Genomic DNA, 19,246 nt, shown 5'->3' with positions numbered 1-19,246 from the left:
CTTTTTGGTAAGAAATCATTGCTTTAAATGGTTCAGTTCTTCCGTAAGTTTGTTTGTTTCTTTGTTTTCTTTTAAATATTTCATGCTTTGAAAAAAACAAAAAATTTACTGTATAAATATCTGTCTAAGCAACTAACACTTTAAAAAAATCAATTAAATAATTATTACTAAATCTATTTTCAAAATGTTAATCTTTTAAGCTTTTAAACTTACAAAATAAGCTGCATTTTAAGCAGCTATCTTTTACAAAAGACTATGTTCTTTTGATATGAACTGTTTAAATGCTTGTCTCTATGCTGCTTTGCTAGCATAGACAACCAAAATTTCACTTTAAAAATTAGCTTTGATGCTAAAAACGGCAGCACAATGTGCTCAATGCCGTTCATGCATTTGCCTCCCAAATCTTTCTATGTAGTTACTCTTTGGTTTGATAATGCACCAAAATCTTTGGGTAAATAAGTAGGTTTTATGACCAGGTAAATACAGAATAGTGATAGATGTAGGTATGAGAGTTTAGTAACAGGAATATGTATTATTTGGGAGGTTAATGTGTGCTAATTTCTCCAAAGGACATAGTCAAGCAAAGTTTCCTTCCAGCCCTTATGAAAACCTTTGTCCCTTGTTCTGGGAAGTCATTGATTGCCTGTTATTGAGTCAAAACATATAAGGCTAGACAGATGGCTTAATGTCACAAAGTTATTGGCTCATATAACTAGATTTTTATTACTAAGTTTCAGATGAAAAGAGAAAGAGCTGTGAATAATAAATATAAAGCAAAATCATGTATATTAGATCAGGCTATCCTCCACTATTAGAAGTGTGGCACTGAAAGTTTTAAGTGAAAGATTTGTAAGCATAGGGGAATCAGATCTGAATATGTATGAATAATTCTAATCTCAGTTTATAAAGAGAAGGAGACAAAAGTGTATAACCTTTAGAAATCCACTGACCTTAACCCACTGCTCATGATAAGTGACAGAGAGGAAAATTTTGAACATTGATTTATTATGGAAAGTGTTTTCCAAGCTTGTTAATAGGAAAAAAAAATCATAGTGATATACAAACATTTGTAGGTCTAAAGTGGTCTTTATTTTATATGAACTTATTAATATTTGTAAATAGAATAATACATTGTTGAAATTGTATCAATGTGTATCCATTTATGTATATTTATTTCCAAAATGTAAATAAAATGTTACTGAAAAACTTCATATACTGTGATTATATTCCTATTAACAAGCTTTGCAAAGCACTGGACTATGATAATCCAGTGCTCAAAATATTTCTTTATATAGTTTAACATTGCTAATGGGTTAAGAATGTCAACAGATTCTCAAAGTCACGCACAACAAAACAAAAGAAGCATTTTCCCCCCTTTTCTAAATGTCCCTCTTTGATCTTCTGTCCATCTTCTTGCCACGTATATTGAGTTATTTGTGGTATAAGGTTGAACACATTGGTTTGACTATGTCACACAAATTTTACTTTCTTCTTCATTAATTCACATTTTCTCAGTCTTTATTGGTGAATTATTCTAGCATTTGCTTAAAGAAAAATAAAATTAAAAGTAACAGCAAGGAAGAGAATGCCATTGAATGCATTTGCTTTTAGAAATCCTAAGTTTTCCATTTCCTTTTTCCAAAGGGAAATTGATGCAGTAAGCATTGTAATTTTTTCCCTTTCTTTCACTACTCTGCATTTTGAGACATTTTGATCTGTCTCCTGAACATTCCCAATAAAGCTGCATTTCTTACGCCTAGTCTGATATGTTCTAACACCATTTTCTCAGGATCTGAGGATGATTGTTTCTTTTTCTTTCTTTCTTTTCAAAGACCACTCTGTTTAGAGACCATTCTTCATTTGAAAACATTTGGCATCATCATCATCATCATCATTATTATTATAATTTTTTGTAGTCATGCCACTTAATACAACTCTTAACGCTGGATCTCCCCCTCCTTGCTTTCCTTCTAAGTTACTTCCCAGTCGAAAGAGTGAGTCAGACGCTGTAAGGGAAGCAGAATGAATGCAGGGAAGAAAGCGTTTTCCTGGTAAGAAACAGGCATGAGAAAGCTTTCAGAACTTCCTCCCCAACCCTTATGCTTTTTTGATGATTGGGATAGCAGGGGTAGTGGAAACAGATGCTATCAGATCTTCGTCTTTTGGCTCAGGATGAAGCAAGCAAAGGCTAACAGAGTCATGCTGTTTTGCAAAGTGACGTACACACTTCATCTTTCCAAAATATATCTGAGTGAAAAAAAGCAAAATGCCAGGCTTGATGGTTCTCATGGACGCCGCTATCCTTTAGTTAGGGGAAGGTGGGGAATGGAGATTGGAAAACCCATGAGATGGTCAGTTTACAGTGAACAGAGTCCACTAGCTCTACCAGGACCTGCAGCTGCTTTTAAATTCCATTTCTGTGCATTTAAATCTGCACGCAAAACATTTTTGGAACTGTATTGTTGCCCGTCGTGGTGATGGAAGATTTTTCTGAGAGGCAGGAAAATCCAAGTTCCCTTCTGAGTTCCATCCTTGATTATTCCTGTGTCCTTGAATGAGTCATTTTTAACTGCTTCGTCTCAGCTTCTCCAGTCACATCACCAGTCTATTATTGCGCTATGACTCATGCTGCTTATCTCATATACGTGTGATCTGAATGTTTGTGTGTGACTTTACAATGGAGAATGCCTAATTAACTAAGCTTCCTCTGCGGCTGATAAGCCTTCCCATTAAAGACATGATAGACATGATTGGCTGATAGCTGTCATATGTTATATCAGTAACCTGGTAATGATGGCAATTAACAGTTATTTGGCTTTGAAGGTGGTGTGTCTAAACAAGCCTAACAAAGATCCTGAGGCGACAGGATATGATCTGTTGAAAGATGTTGAGAGAATAAGAGACAATGTCCCTCAGGATACAAGCTCTGACATCACTCCGTTCCATGTCCTTGGTTCACCAAGTCACATATATCAGAATCGGGAAAGCCAAACAAATCTTTTTATTTTCGAGTCTTGCTTCAGCTCTTTGGCTCCATCTACTGCAGCACCTCAAGAGTTAACAAGCTTTGAACAATAGGATTTAGATGGGCGGTAACTTGCTGAATCCTCATGGGACAAAGTAAGCTAAAAGACACATGTTGTTGGTAAGAAAGTCTGTTGCTGTTGTTGCTTGTCTGGTTTTGTTTTGAGCTGGGACCCCAAATAGTCAAAAAAATCTGAGTCCATTTCCCCAGCCTTATTGACACCTTAGTGGTTGACGAGCTGCCATGCGACACTTTGGGATTAGATAAGTGGGGAGCAGGCAGTGGGGAGAGACACATCTCGGGTAAAGTCAGGGTGGCAAGAATGTCTGTATTTTATTTGAGAAAAAAGACTGGAGAAGAGCTGTAATGGTCGAGAGGAGTTTGGGGTGAGATGAGTTTAGGAAGCATATTTGCAAGAGTTTCTTAGGATGTTTAATCATCTGAAAGAATAATTACTTCAATGAAAATATTATTACATTTACTTCTCTACTACCGTTTCAAATTGTGTGAAGTTCAAGGTAAGCAGGACAGGATTTGAGTATGACAACACAATCCTTTCCACCCTGTTGCTTTGCTCCGGAAGGCAGTATTCATGCAGTATTCCAAATGAAAGGACTTGCCACGTGGAAGGCAGTACTCAATGATGACTAAGAAGTCCCACTGCAAGACAGGACTGATGTTCATATCTTTATTTTTTTAGCTCATATTTTTTTCTTGAAATGCCCTTGGAGATGTTATCTTTCTGCAAATTAGGAGCAAGAAATAATTTGTATGTTGCTAAATCATCAAGACCTAGGATAAAAGGACCTTTGTAATTAGACAAAGTCATCATAGTAACAAAGATATTATTAGCAGTATATAGTTTTCAAATAATTTTATTACACTTTCCTAAAATATAATTTGAAAAATATAGTGTCACATGGAGCCAATTTAGATGGAAGTTTTCCATTGTCACATTCCATTCTCAGACTGAAGAAAATTAAAATTATAGGCAAAGTTTAACTTGGGTTAAAGTCAGTCTCCTAGAATAGTATTTGAGTTCACTTTTCTTATAATTTGTATTTAAAAATTTATTGTATTTTACAATTATTATTCATGAACTAGCTTAAGCAACTCACTAATAAAACTAATGGCATGCTACAAGATGCAATTACAATTGCTTAGGTAATAGAATGACCATTAGAGCCTCCTTTGGAGAAATAACAAGTGCCAATAGTGAGAGTCGTTGTTGAGTATATGAAAAATTTAATTAAGCTAATTAGCCACCCGGATTTGACAGGCAGTTCCTTTGGTTATAAAGAATCCTGTGGTTTCTCTATTATCCTTTTAAAAAGGAAAACCATGTGATATGAAGACTATTAAGAGAAGGTTCACTCAGAAAGCAAAGATGACAAAAAATATAAGGATATCATTTTTCTTTTGAGAGTGTGCCCAGCTGAGGCCTCTTATTTCGTCTGTATGCTTGAGGCAATAAGCCCTTCACACCGACCTTTCACCTCTCACATTTCCTATTCAAAGACTGTCAAGGCAGATGGCAGTAAACTATCCAAAACATGCAAGTGTTAATCAAAGTTCTAAGATTTGGGAAGAAAACAAAAAAAGAAAGTCAAATTGTGAAAGCTGGACAAACCTACCTTTACAGGCAAACTCATTTTTTCTTGGAATGCAGAGTGCCAGGACAATGTGAGGGGGAATTTAACAAAAGAAACTACACAATGATGAAAATCAACAAGAACAACAATGGCTACACAGTAACAAACAAACTCATGAAATGTCTCATAAAGTAGGTTGCTTCTCAGCTTGGCTTATTCTTTCAAAGAGACTGAAGCCCGGTACTTAAGATGCTTTCTGCCAAGGGGATCTTCTTTTTCATTGAATCGATTGCATGGCTGGAGCTTTCCTATTTGCTTAACTGCCCACCAATTAGGGTAATGACTGGGGATATCCAGGCTTGGAAGAATGTGAGGCATCTGAAGGAAGAAGCATTTTACTATATGCTAACTAGAAGCTCATCACACTTTTAGAACACAACAGAGCAGAATTGTTTTCCAGAGGCAATCTACGGAAGCCACAGAAAACAAGGGTCTTGTACCATCTTAAAAATGTAGACAACTGTTGAATATCTGATTCTTTACCTAGTGTTATTAAGCATGAAATTCTGAACCAGATAACACTGTATAGTAGTATTTATCTGTTAAGTGTCAGTATCCAGAGATTTTGTAAGTTATTCATCAGTGTGTAAGAACATGTGAACAGTCTTTGAGTGATGGTCACACACAATTCTTCTGGGATCTTAATGATGAACACTTGTGAGTAGTGCTTTCTATTTTTTAGAAAAAGAAGAATTTATCTTAATGGAACACACATACTCCAACTGAAATGCATACAGCATCATAGCAACTTCATCTGATGTTAAATGGATGGCTTTCTTGGAAGCCATCATACAATGGAAAAAAATATTCTTTTGAGCGTTTATGCTCACAACTCTCCATTTGTGTTTAAAAACTGGCTTCTCTCAGGCAGCCATGGAGCTGGGTAGGGACCACTGCCTTTGCACTTACCAACATACAGAGATAGAGTAAAACCCTTTGACGTCTGCTTGGTTTCCCCCATAGAGTTTCACATATTTGGCCACACACTTGACGTGTGAAACACAAGCACTGTACCAAAGAGGAGGAGGCTTTTTTTTCCCTTTGTACAGAATTTGTTCAGACTTGTCTCTGCACATCTGTACGTATTGTAGATGAATGCAGCTTCTTTCATGAAATCCCATAAGGTGTTTCTGCGATGAGCAACACTCATTTAACAAGTGCACTCTGCCATGCAGGCGGGACCTGCCAGGAGCAACAGCATGCCTGGAACGGAAATGTTGTTTAATGAATATTTATTGATTATGAATATTCATTAAATTAACAGCTTTATGACGGGCCCCAGGCTTTGTAACTGATGTGGCAGTAAAGTGGTTAAGTAAAGTTTTCAGTCCAGTCTTGGAACCTTTGGAGGCTCAGATAACTATAAAAATTATCAAGACTGTAAGTTTACTTCTGGAACAGAAAGCAACTCTTGAAATATTCTGATATGGTTATTTTTAGCAGCAAAGCCTTGGTTTTTGGCTCACGGTAAGAACTGACCCAACCTTTTATCTCAGATTTTTTGGGTATTATCTGCCAGCAGAATGCTTTGGTCATCAGCTCACTGTGGTTTTCATTTTCTCAGTCCTCATGCTTACTCTCCTAATCCTGGGTCTCATGTTTGGCGTGGATTACTGCACCAGCTTGCTTCTCTGGGTCTCTTTGAAGGCAGGCTTGCCGTTCTCCAAACTGTTTAGGAAAGTATGATCTCCCTAAAACACACTTTGACTGTGTAACTCCTGTGCTTGAAATCCATCAAAGATTTTCCATTGCCTTCAGCATCAAATCCAAGGTTTTTAGCTTTATTTCTCATTAGATCCTATTCTGAATTTAGTAAAAAGTTATTCATGCGAACCCTTGCCTATAAGCCTTGGAACATGCTTTACCTTTGGAACGGGAATCTGCGCCCCTTGCCCTGACTCTTTAACATGGCGTAACTTTTACTTCTCCCTTGGCTATTGCCTTATGCCTCACTTCCCTTGGAAGCCCTTTCTGGACCTCTAAAGTCTGGCATGGATGTCCCTCCTCTGTGCTCCCGTGGCATTTGCATTTACTCCTACTTTAGGACTCACCATTTTGCACTGAAACGTCATCTTTATTCTTCTCCGTAGACTTCACAATCTCCTTGTAAGTTAGGACTGCGTCTTGTCCATCAGTGAAACCCTAGCACCCAGATCAGTGTTCAAACACGTAACAGTTGCCTTAGGTACGGGTACATTGGCTAAAGTGAACTGAATAAACATGCTTGATTCTGCCAGAAGCCGTCTTTGAGGGGCTTGCCCTACCTGGTTTCTGCTGGGCTCTTCAGATTGACTGCAGGAAGCACTGGCAAAAAGCATGATTTATGTCTGAACTTCAGCACATGGAAAATCTTGCTCAGAAGAGGAATGCAGCTCAATTCTGTAGTATGTAGGACTCTGATTATCAAAACCAAACAACCAACAACCCATCGATTAGTTAAAGTCAAAGAGAGATGTTTATTCAAAGAATGTAGAGATAGCTCATGAAAAATACTGGAAGGTAGATGCTGGCCCTCAGTCCAGTATCTGGACTGTAAAGTCAAGTCGGAACATAAACTGAAAGGACTCATATTTGCCTCTTTTTGTATCCCCTTCCTCTGCAGGCTTTTCCTCTGCTTCTCAGCCTACATGGCAGATGCCTGAGTTTACATCAGCCCATTCAAAACACAAACCCAGACTGAGCTAGGATTCCTTCTGCATAATTTCCATGGAAAATATGATTGGTCTAACTTGGGAACAAATATAAATTAGGTTATCAAGGGCCGGTTGCTTAAGGTAAGTGGGTCGTTGAGACAGTTCATTGGGAGTTGAGAACCAACCCCAAGGATGTAATTTCTAGGAATAATGTTGCCTAATTCAGTAACGTGAAAACCACCTACCACCTTTTTCTCCAAGACTCGTGTTGGGAATGCAAAGATTTGGTTTTTGTATCTGGAATCACTTGCAATTTTTCTATCCTAACTCTAAAACCACTTCATTTGTAATCATAGAGCCACAGAAAATATCACATCATCTTCCTACTCTTAGTGCTATGCCAATATTAGTGTGGCGACTTCAGACCTGATGTTTGGGTTCAGACAACTCCTATGCACGCCTTTCACTCAGGTTAAGTCCATCAGGATGTGCCTTAGTGGTCAGCGGGCCTACAGCCCAGGGACTTATTTCCATTAGATGAAACTTACCTCTTGATGTCGGTGTGCGTGGTCCTATTTGACTGGTTCTCTGGTTGTTTTTGCTTTTTTTAATCTGAGATTAATTTCTCAGGTATTTTGTCCCCTCCCCTTTATCCAGTGGGCTTGAATGTGGAGAAATTTCCTTTAGAAACAAAGAAATTTTTTTCCAAATCCGCTAGTTGCCACATTTCAAACCTTTGCTCTCTGTGTCCTGTTTCCTGTGTCACAACTTCAACCGTATTTGCAGAAAAATCTGTAATTGAAATTGTGCAGGAAGAGAATGATTCTTGTTCTCACTCCAGTCTTGGCTTCCTTCCTGTGACTGAGCTTCGAGTCCACTCGGTTGACTGTGATCGCTCTCCCTACAAAGGGCTCATTTATCATCTTGAGGGCCCCGCACTTGAGCCGCTGTGGAACTTCCCGTTAGTCTTCCCAGAGCCGGATGCTCCACTGTGTTCACCGTCTTCTGGTCTCCTTCATGGCTTCTTTGGTTCCCCGTCGTCTCCCTGCATGGGACAAAACAATGCCTTTGTGAACACACTTCCTGCTTTAGCTTCAGTAGCATCGAATCAGTCCAGTGGTACTGAACCAAACTGCAGATGTAAGAACCGCCTTACTAACTTCATCAGAGACATCAATCCCTTCTGTTTCTGTCAGAACACTTCTGCCTCAGGCTCCCTTGGGCAAGTCTGACCCCATTTGCAGTTGTTCCTAGTTTCCCTGTGGAGATGGGCTGCACTGTTTAATGTGTAACAAATGCTCGGCAACACAGGGGTCCAGCTACAACACTTTCTCTAATCAGAGTGATGTCACAGCCTGCTCCCAAAGCAACATTTCCTCTGAGGGATGGTCTTTGTCTGCTTGCTGTTGCTTCTGCTAGGACCGGGCATCCTCATGGATCAGGGTCCTGGGTGTCTGAGGCTACAGGCCTTCATGTCCGGAAGGGATTTTATGAGAAAAAGGAAATACACATAGCTTGGTAAGACTCGGGGATAGGACAGGGACCAATGAGTAAAAGTTATTAGAATGCAGGTAAAAATTCAACATAAGGAAAAACTGAAGAAAAAATGAAGTGTGTCTAACAAGAGAATGGACCAGGTCCCCTTTCACTGCGATTGACCAGGAAGAAGTGAGGAGGGAGATGGCTCAGTGGTAGAGTGACTGCTTACCATGCACAGGGTCCTGGGTTCAAGCCCCAGTACCTCTATTAAGGTAAGTAAATAAATAAATAACCTAATTAGTTACCTATCCCACCAAAAAAATTAAATCAAAAAGGAGATGGATGAACAGTAGTTAGCAGGGAAAGAGGAGATAACCAGATGGGGTTAGAACACTTCTGAGGCTCCTTGCAGGTTTCAGATTTTGAACAATTTTTATCCTAAGTCTTTTCCTTTTCTCTGTCTCCTTCTCTTTCTTCTTTCCTTCCTTTTTTTTCTTTTTCTTTCCTTTCATACTTTTAAATGAATTTAATTGCTTGAAATTAAATTATACTCAGAAGTAATATACTTGCCTTCAAGAGCAGCAGAAAAAGTGATGACTGAGTTTCTTTTTCTTTCCGTTTTCTTTTTTCCCCTTTTTCTTTCTCAAGAAGTCAAAATAAGTTTACATAGTGAATGATTCTCCTCTCAGGATATTTCACTTTGAAGATTTTTACTTGGTTTCAATATGCATAGCCGGTGGAAGAAAGCACATCACCCTGTGAACCCCAGGGCTGTCCAACATCTTCCACAGCCTCGGTGCCGAGGTTCTGACGTCAGTTTTCACCACCTCATCACAGTTGAAAGGGTGGGCAGTTACCTTTAAGATCTTTCATGGTCTCGGAAGCACTTGCCCTATTTCTCATAGAAATTCAGATGAGTAAATGATCTTTTAAGCTTCCTGTTATAGAACTAGTACAAAATCTCCTTAGAGGAGAGCTTCTATTTTAGGAGTTGGCTCTCCACCAAATTGGTGGAAAGTCAGAAAACACTCTGATTTCTGTCTTTTTTTTTGCCATAGTGTTTTGCTTTTCACTTCTCAGCCTCTTAACCTTCAGGCCAGGTAACTTTGACTCAGATCAGAGCGCTTACTGTTGACTTCCCCAGAATGAGGTGCGAGTCTTCCACCCCAGTATTCCCACATCTTTCAAAAGCAGATCTCTTTCTGCCAAGATATGCGAGTGATTTCTCTGAGAGCAATCTATGGCCTTGGGGGTTAGACTTTGTTTGTAGGATAGAAGGGTAGTGGTAACTGAGCAATGCCAACTAAAGATACTTTGGTATTTATCTTTCTGTTTTTTCTCTGAAAAAGAGTAAATACAGTTTGTTTGCCAAACACACTATGCGAATCTGTAAAACCAAAACAACTTTGAAGACACAGTGTCTTTGTATGGCGTTTTGCCAACTTGGAATCAGCGCAGAGCCACAGTCTCCATTGTTTATATTCCATTACATCCAGCCCGAATTAACACACAGTCAACACTGTTTCACCAATATTTGAAAGACCCTTTTATTAGATTAATTGCTTTCTAGTTACTGTGATATATCAGTCTTCTCTTTAGGGAAAAAAAGAAACACAGCTTGTGATTTTTATCTGCCAATTTCGACGTAACATCTCTGTGCTGAAAGTCTCACAGGCATCGTATGCTTACTATGTTGAAACCTGAATTCATGACCTTCCCAAATCTGCCAATTTTCTAGACTTTTACATACCAATAAGTGGCATTTCTTTTTCCTTTTGTGTATATTTTTAATTACCCTGAATTTTCATTCACAGTACTTAACTTAATTTGTAAATGTGTTTATATTTATGTGATTATTTTTAATTCTTAGTCTAGATTATAAATTCTATGAGGCAAAGAGTCTGAAACACAGTAGGCTGTCAATGAAAATTTGCTGAATAAGTAGCAGAGATAGAAAGCTCTTCCATGATTTATTAACTGCTTACTAATTAACATTGTCTGTGACGCATCTATCTTTTCAACTTGTCAAACGGTGTAATATAACAAAAACACACTGATCTCTAACAGATCCTTAATGAACACAGAAACTCATTTCAAGATATTACAACAATCTTTCTTTTTTTTTAAAAAAAAACTAGTAGGCAGGGAAGTTCCAATAATTTCCACTTGTTTTGTCCAAATAGAATAGGAAATAATCTCCAGGGCTATGTGGTAATTCTTTGAGTTACCAAGCCTATCTATTCCAATTATATACTCAATCGTTGGAAAAATAATTAGAGAAATTTGGAGGCTTCATTACACCCATTTTAAGGCAGATGCAAACCAAAACTCATTATTGCTTGATTCACACAACTTGCTGTTTTAAATAAAAGCCTCTGTATGATAAACTCAAAATACGTAGAATTTTCTTTTCACAAATAATGTCACACAGTGAGGTTTGTTCTGGAGGCTGAGATAAATAGTGTAGACCGAGCTGTCTGCTGACTGATCAGGCCCAGCTGACGCGTTTATTAGAGCAGGGTTCATCTCACTGTACGTGTATGATGGCGTGCAGATGACGCAGGCTGAAATAAAGGCCTTGAGGGCCCTCTGATCACACAGATTATTAAACAGAAACTTATTTGGCTGCTTATTATAACAGCCATCATCCAACATCAAAGCCACACCATGAAGCTGCAGTACCGTTTCCAATTAGAATAAACGTCAATGAACATTTTTGTTTCTTTCACTGCTCTTTTGTCCAATGCTATAGGATAGTCTGACGCAGAGCAGGTACCCAATAAATATTTATTAAGTAAATTAATATGACTGAGGCAACAACAATTCTTCGAGTCATTTTGGTTCCTTTTAGTACCGCCACTATGAGTCACCTTGCCTTTGTCACCATCTTAAACCTAAATCAGATTTGGATCCTCTTGCGTATATCCCTTCCTATTAAGCCAGCTCATCATGCTAGAGTTGGCTGTAGGACGATGGGAAGTGGATCAAAGGGTTTGATGCGGGAGGTGTCCCTAAACCTTTCAGATTCCACTGAGCCTTCTCATATGTCTCCAATCCTATGGGTAAGTCTGACAGTCTCTCAATCAATAGCCTGTTTGTCAGGACTCCCCAGGGTGCTCATGACTCCCGTGAAAGGGTCCTATGGTCACTGTGGCTATGTTTTTTTCTTGCTTTTGTCTAAGTCTAGCAACTGGGGAAGTACATTTATTTTACTTACTCATGTAGATTTCCTGGAGTCCCAAGACAGATCTCTGCAATTCCACATTTCCCCATCTCTTTTACATCTTTATGTCCCGTTAAACTGGCAGCTCCTTTGGGCCTCAGTCACACTCCTCAACTCCCCAAGTATCGAGCAAGAGCTTATATGTCTTCTTGTCTGTGCTGCTAAGATCCACAGGGGGATAACTGTCAACAGGGATGACAAGGAAGCTATTCATCTCTCCCCATTTGCCTGTTTCAAAGCTCCTCTAAAGATCTGCACTTTTTTTGCATATGCGGGGTGTGTGTGTGTGTGTGTGTGTGTGTTTCAGCTCCATTTCCAATGGTCAGGGTTGACTTGGTCACAGGAAATGGCTGTCTATGAGAACTGATAGGAATTTGAAGTAAAAGGGAAAGCAGAAGTCATCTCAGAAGACTTGTTTCCTTTTCCCTTCCACACTCCCCAGGTCTTGCTTTGACCCCCTCGGCGTGGCTTCTGGGGTCTGAATGATCTGGCTTTTGTTCATCTCTTCGGCCTCCTCCTGAGTGTCTTATCCCCATGCTTACTGCACACTGACTCCGCTGGCCTTGGATTTCTCAGTCGGTGCTGGACTGCTTTCCACACAGTGTCCCTGCAACTTCAATTCCCTCATCCTTTCTCAAATTTTCACCTGTCGGCTCCTGCTCAAACCTTAAATGTTTCTTCTTCAGGGAAGCTTTCTGTGATGCCCCCTCCCTGCCATGCTAGTCATCTCACTACAAACTCTCACACACACTCCCCCATCCACAGGCTCACCCAGAGTTGTCTCAGGTGAGCTGGAGGTGCCACAAGGCTCCAGAGCTGTATTTACCTCCACTGCACCCGGGCTGATTCACTGAATTCTGACTTCAAATCAGAGACAAAGCATAAGGACTACATAATTACCTTCTGTCTGGCCATATGAATCTGGTTACAGAAACTCCACTAGATCAGCCAGATAATAAGAACAGAATTAATGATAGCTACCAATATGTATTGAGTATTTACTGTGTGAGGCATTATACTAAGTTATTTGGACAGTTCTTTGGATCCTCTTACAAACTTTCTGTGGTAACAGTGGCATGAGTTCCAAGAGCCCCATTTTACACAGGAGGAAACTGAGGCTTGAGGGTTAAGTCATTGTGACAGAGTCACAGGGTGAGTGAGTGGTAGAGCCTTGATTTAAACCTAGAGAATCTTCCTCCTGAGTTAGCTCATGTTGGTACACTGCCTCTTGGAGGAATATTAGCCGCCCCTGTCTGTTTGCACACTGGTAACGAAATTACAGGATTTCTCCCTAAGGAGCCATTTGCAGCCCCATTAGCAGGCCCTACGCCCAGTCTCACCATTCCTGAACCTCTCGCCTTGGTTCTGTGTGCTTCACAGCTGAGGATGCGACCTGAGCAAGACTTGTTCTCCTTGTAGCTGCGAAGGAAGGATTTGCTACTAAAAGGAGAGACGATTTGAGAAAGAATGGGTGAGGGTATGGGGGAGAAAGAGAGAGCAAGTCAAGGAAAGGAAGAGTGACATCACTTCTTTTGAGAAGGTTGGGTTAGATGTGAACGTGAAAACTATCGAGTCATTCTTCATGTATTTCTTTGACTATTTTCAGTGTCCCAGAGAAGGAAAGAGGTAGAGTAAATAGTTTTATGTATCTGTGTTTGGAGAGAGTCTTGATGGGGGTGGTAGAAAGATGAAGAGTAAACTGAAGACCTTAGGAAGAAATTTGAAATCAGTGACCTTGGGAATCAGTTAAGAAAGGGAAGTAAGGGAAGGCAGAAGCTGGTGAATAATGGAATCACAGGGAAAGTTAAGTACCCAAGAAGGATATTCTTCTGAAGTTTGTGCTTGGCTAAGAGGCTATGTCTTTTCTTTAGGTCATCAAATACTTTCATAAAGAAATTACTGTCCTCCAAGAATTCCAACAGAAAGGTCATAAGCCCTAGGAAATAAAACAAATACTCTTATATTGTGCTTCTGTTAATTTGCTGGTTTCTCATTAATTTATATATATAAAAAATACATATATATATGAAAACCCACTGTAGAAAAGTGAGAAAAAGCATGTAGATAAGAATTTAAAATACTAACATCATGCATAACAGAGTGCAATACCTGGAATCTTTTCATTCTCTTTTATGTATATGAATACATTGGGAATATATAATAGCATGTATGTCTCAGATGTTCTTAACTGAACAGTATATCTTACAATTTTTTTAATGTCAAATAAACCTCATAAACAAGACCTTTAATGGTTGTATAATACATGTGCCATAATTTCTTAAAGTAGTCCCCTAAGGTTGAGCACTTGTTAGTTACAATTTCCATCATTATAGACAAAATTGTGCTTAAGTATGTAAATCTCTGCCTCTGTTGCCTGTTTTTCTCTCTGAACAGATTTCTAGAAGTGGAAGGATTAGTTCAAAAGGGTAGAACCCTTTCAAGCCTGTATATATTGGTAAATTGCTTTCAGAAAAGCTATATTAATTCTCGTAATGTCACTCATAAGAATTCTCACATCACTAAACTCCTATCCCAGTCAACTTTATCATTATAATTTCTATACTAAGTGTAAAAAGTACCTACTTTTTGCTTTAATGTACATAAATTTGACTATTACAGACATGAAACTATATGATCCAGCAGTCCCATTCCTGGGCATGTATCTGGAGAAAAGTCTAATTTGAAAAGATCAAAGCACCCCAATGTTCATAGCAGCACTATTTACAATAGCCAAGACATGGAAGCAATTTAAATCTGCCTCCACAGATGACTGGATAAAGAAGATGTGGTATATATATAAATATATAACTCAGCCATTAAAAAAGAATAAAATAATGCCATTTGCAGCAATATGGATGGACTTGGAGATTATCATTCTAGGTTAAGTAAACCAGAAAGAGAAAAGAAAATACCATATGATATCACTTATATGTGGAATCTAAAAAAAAAGACAAATGAACTTATTTACAAGACAGAAATAGACTCACAGACATAGAAAACAAACTTATGGTTACTGGAGGAGAAGAAGTTGGGAAGGGATAAATTGGGAGTTAGAGACTTGCAGATACTAACTAGTATATATAAAATAGATAAACAACAAGTTCATACTGTATAGCACAGGGAGCTATACTCAATATCTTGTAGCAACTTATGGTGAAAAAGAATATGGAAATGAACATATGTATGTTCATGTATGTCTGAAGCATTATGCTGTACACAAGAAATTGATACACCATTGTAAACTGTCTATACTTCAGTAAAAAATGGAAAAAAAACACAAAAATTTTAAAGCATCACATTTGTTGATCTCATTTTTGTGGTCTCTTTGCTTTTGTGCTAACAATAACAGTTACATATTGCTTATATACCTTCTAATTTTATATTTTTACCTGCTTTTCTTTTGTATAAGTTAAAGAGGCATATTACTTGAATTTTTTAATGTGGTTAGAAATAAAATACTAATACTAATACTGATGCAATGTTAAATAATGCTAATATTGTAACAAAAATTAATATTCTTTCCTCCATTGCCTCTTCTCCCAGGCCCAAGAGCAACTTCTTTCAGCTCTTTGTTTTCCCAGTGATTACCCCTTTGTCTCTGAATATGTTTGCTGTTCTTCATTGATTTACAAATTTTAGATATTGTCTATTAAATATCTAATGGCAGATGAGGATTTATCATTTGAATAAAACCTTACCTTTCATTCCCTCATCTTTCCAATGTAATTATATTGCTATTATAATTTAAATCAATGAAGGGTATTTACATTATGAAGCTGTGTGTGTTGTCCTATGTCAAGGCAAGTTATATATATGATTGAATTTTCTTGATTTTTTTTCCCAGGAGTTTCTAATCATTGTTTAATTTATTCATGCTGTTTCTTACATTAATTCTGTTCTTTTTTCCCAATAGGACCGCATTATCTTTTTTTTTCTCTAGATCACTTTCTTACAAATCCCCATGTCTAATGCTTCCAACCCACAGTGGCTTCTTCTAGGCTTTCTGCAGAGCTATCATCTTGGGCTTCCTTTAACTTCTTTTCTTTTCTTTTCTTTTCTTTTTTCTTTTCTTTTCTTTTCTTTTCTTTTCTTTTCTTTTCTTTTCTTATTGACATAGAGTCAGTTTACAAAGTTGTGTCAGTTTCTGATGTACAGCATAATGTTTCAGTCACACATATACATCTCAAACTCCCAGTTTATCCCTTCCTGCCCGCTTCTCCCTCTGGTAACCATAAGTTTGTTTTCTATGTCTGTGAGTCTGTTTCTGTTTCGTAAATAAGTTCATTTGTGTCTTTTTAAAAAGATTCCACATGTAAGTGATCTCATATGGCATTTTTCTTTCTCTTTCTGGCTGACTTCACTTAGAATGACGATCTCCAGTTCCATCCATGTTGCTGCAAATGACACTGTTTTATTCTTTAACTACTTTCTGAGATGAGTTGTCTTCCTTCTTGGACTTCATATTTCTGCCACTCTTTGTCTTGTAATCTTTAGTTCCCTACTGCTACTGTAACAAATTACCCCCGAAATTAGAAGCTTAAAATAACACAATTTATTATCTTATATTTCTGGAGGTTAGAATTCTAAAATAGATCAGCATGACTTGATTCCTTCAGGAGGCTGTAAGGGAGCATCTGTTTCCTTGACTTTTCCAACTTCTTGTGGGCATTTGCCTCTTCTATCTTCAAATCCAGCAGCACAGCAGCTCCCAAACTCTTCCTCTCCCCTGCCTGCCTCCTGCAAGCTTGTGATTATACAGGATCACCTGTATAATCTCCCCCGCTAAAGATTCTTAACCAATCATGCCGACAAAAATCTCTTTTACCAGGCCATCCAATGTAACATATTTAGAGGCTCCTGGAATTAAGGCATGGACATCTTTGGAGTGATGTGGGTGAGGGTCTGTTCTGCCTTGATAAAACAGTTATGTTTTGTTTCATGTTTACCTACATTTTTTCTGGATACCTTGAAAAAAATTCTTAAATGTGCATAGACCACACACTTTCTGACTGTGCATACCTAAAAATATATATAGTATAATCTATCATCTACACTGTCTGCACAGAGATGCAATATAGTTCAAAGTACTGATGTCAGTTTTGATTAATTTGGTTTGAATTATGACTGTGTTACTAGTTCTGTGCCTTTGAGCAAGTTAATAAACTTTTATTTGCTTCAGTTTCTTCATCTGCAAAATGGATATATTAGAGGCATCTACTTATGGACTTGGTAAAGATTAAATGAATCATTCATAGACTTCGACCACTTCACAAATGCTAGCTGTTAGTATCTTTACACTTGATCAAAAAGTTGACAAGGCTGAACGTTATTGTTTGTCAGAATTCTGAATTCATTCCTTCATAGTTTTTTTTTTGGACTACTACTTCTGTTGAGAATTCTATTGCCATTTGATTTATGTCTACATTGTACACACATTCTGTTGTGTGAAAGCTCTAACTCTTGCATTTATATTTATGTTCTGAGACTTCAAAATGTCTGACTAGACATGGGTCATTTTTCATTAATTCAACAGGACATTTTTAAATTCAATTGTGAGTTTCTTATCAATGCTCAGAAATTCTCTTCTATTTTTTTCTCTGCTTTGTTCACTTTCTAGATTCTTATTTGTCTTTCTGGATCAATCCTTCAGGTTTACTGAATTTTCTGTCATACACTCAGTCGTACTATTTTAAGAATTTTAAAAAATCAACTTGATTTTTCCCAAGAATATTTTAATTGTTAACATCTTCATATTATTCTATGATTCTTTTTCTTTGAATTTGGAACAATTTTGGTTTGAGTTCCTTCAGAAGCAGGTGCTTGAGGAGGAGTAGACATACAAGAGATTTGTTGGGGAAACACTTCTGAAGGCAAAAGTAAAGGAAGCCACACAAAGTTGGAGTGTCTTTAGACAGTGAGGCAGATCTGAACTCTGCAATGGAAAAAGGGAAGGGAAGAGGGCAGGAGAAGCTGTCTCAGATGGCTGTGCAGTTCTGAGAAAACTTCGGCTATGCCACTGGAAAGTTCTTGAGCAAAAGGTACACCTTTAAGAAGTCCTGTGTCTCCCAGATTGGGTTTGTTTTGAAACTCCCACTGTGCTCCCACACCCAGGCAGAAGCAGCCTGTGGACAGTGTGGCATGGATGCGAACATGATGGTGGCTCCACACGGGCAGCAGGTGAGCCATACATCATTTATGCTTCCTGCAGCAGGTGATGTGAGCAGTGCCTTTTCATTGTCACTGTGGTCCTTCCTGAGTGTCTCACAGACAGATAGGATGAGGAGCAGGTTGTCCGAGGACCCTGTGGGAGTTCCTTCCTGAGGAGCTCTAAGACGAGATGGATGTTCGTGAGATGAACTTGGTCTCCATTTTGCAGGTCATTTCAGGACTATAGCTGGTCCTCATCCTCGTCCTCTTCTGCTATCCACTCCAAACTGCAGGATCCTCACTCTCATCTACCAACTCGGGAAGTCCCGGCGGCTCACCTCATAGGGGTGACCCAAACCTTCAATCCTGTGGGTCTGAGCTTCAGACTGCTGTTTCAGTTTTGCTGCTATAACACATTTCCATTGACTGAGTGGCTTGGACAACAAATATTTATCTCTCAGTTCTAGAAGCTGTGAGTCAGAGATCAGGGTTTCAGCATGGTCAGGCTCTGTCTGATGGGGGCCCTCTTCCAGGTTGCAGACAGCTGACTTCTCCTTGTTTCTTCACATGGTGGAAAGAAGGCTCGTTCTCTGGTCTCTTCATATAAGGGCATTAATCTCCTTCGTGAGGGGTGTAATTACCTCCCAAAAGACCCACCTCCAAAGACCATTGTATCAGGGATTAGATTTCACATATGAATTTTGAGGGAACACAAGCACTCAGTCCATAGCACTTGGCAACCATACCCTTCAGGCAGGGGTGGCTGCACAGGCCCTTTGCACGCCCATCGCACGCCCATCACAGGCACAGCGGAGCAAGGAGACATTCTTCCTTCACCCGCTGTGTAAATGGAGTCCTTCCTTTACTCAGAGTCAGTTACTCCTATCTCAGCGGTGACTCCTTTGCTCAGCTGTTCTCTGGATACAAAGAACCATAGCTTGTGGTTCAACGAGACTCCACGGCTCTCTCTCCCCTTCCTTTGTATCTGTTGTTTCTATTTTCTAAGTCTGCCCTTGGTTAGGAGAAGGGAGTGGCTGGGGAGCTGGTCACACTCTTGGTGGAAGTTATTTCTGGCCAGTTCCTCGTT

The sequence above is a fragment of the Vicugna pacos genome, chromosome 13, assembly GCF_048564905.1.
Source record: "Vicugna pacos chromosome 13, VicPac4, whole genome shotgun sequence".
Taxonomy (NCBI): Eukaryota; Metazoa; Chordata; class Mammalia; order Artiodactyla; family Camelidae; genus Vicugna; species Vicugna pacos.
The sequence above is the reverse complement of the archived record's forward strand: the minus strand, read 5'-3'. Positions refer to the sequence as shown.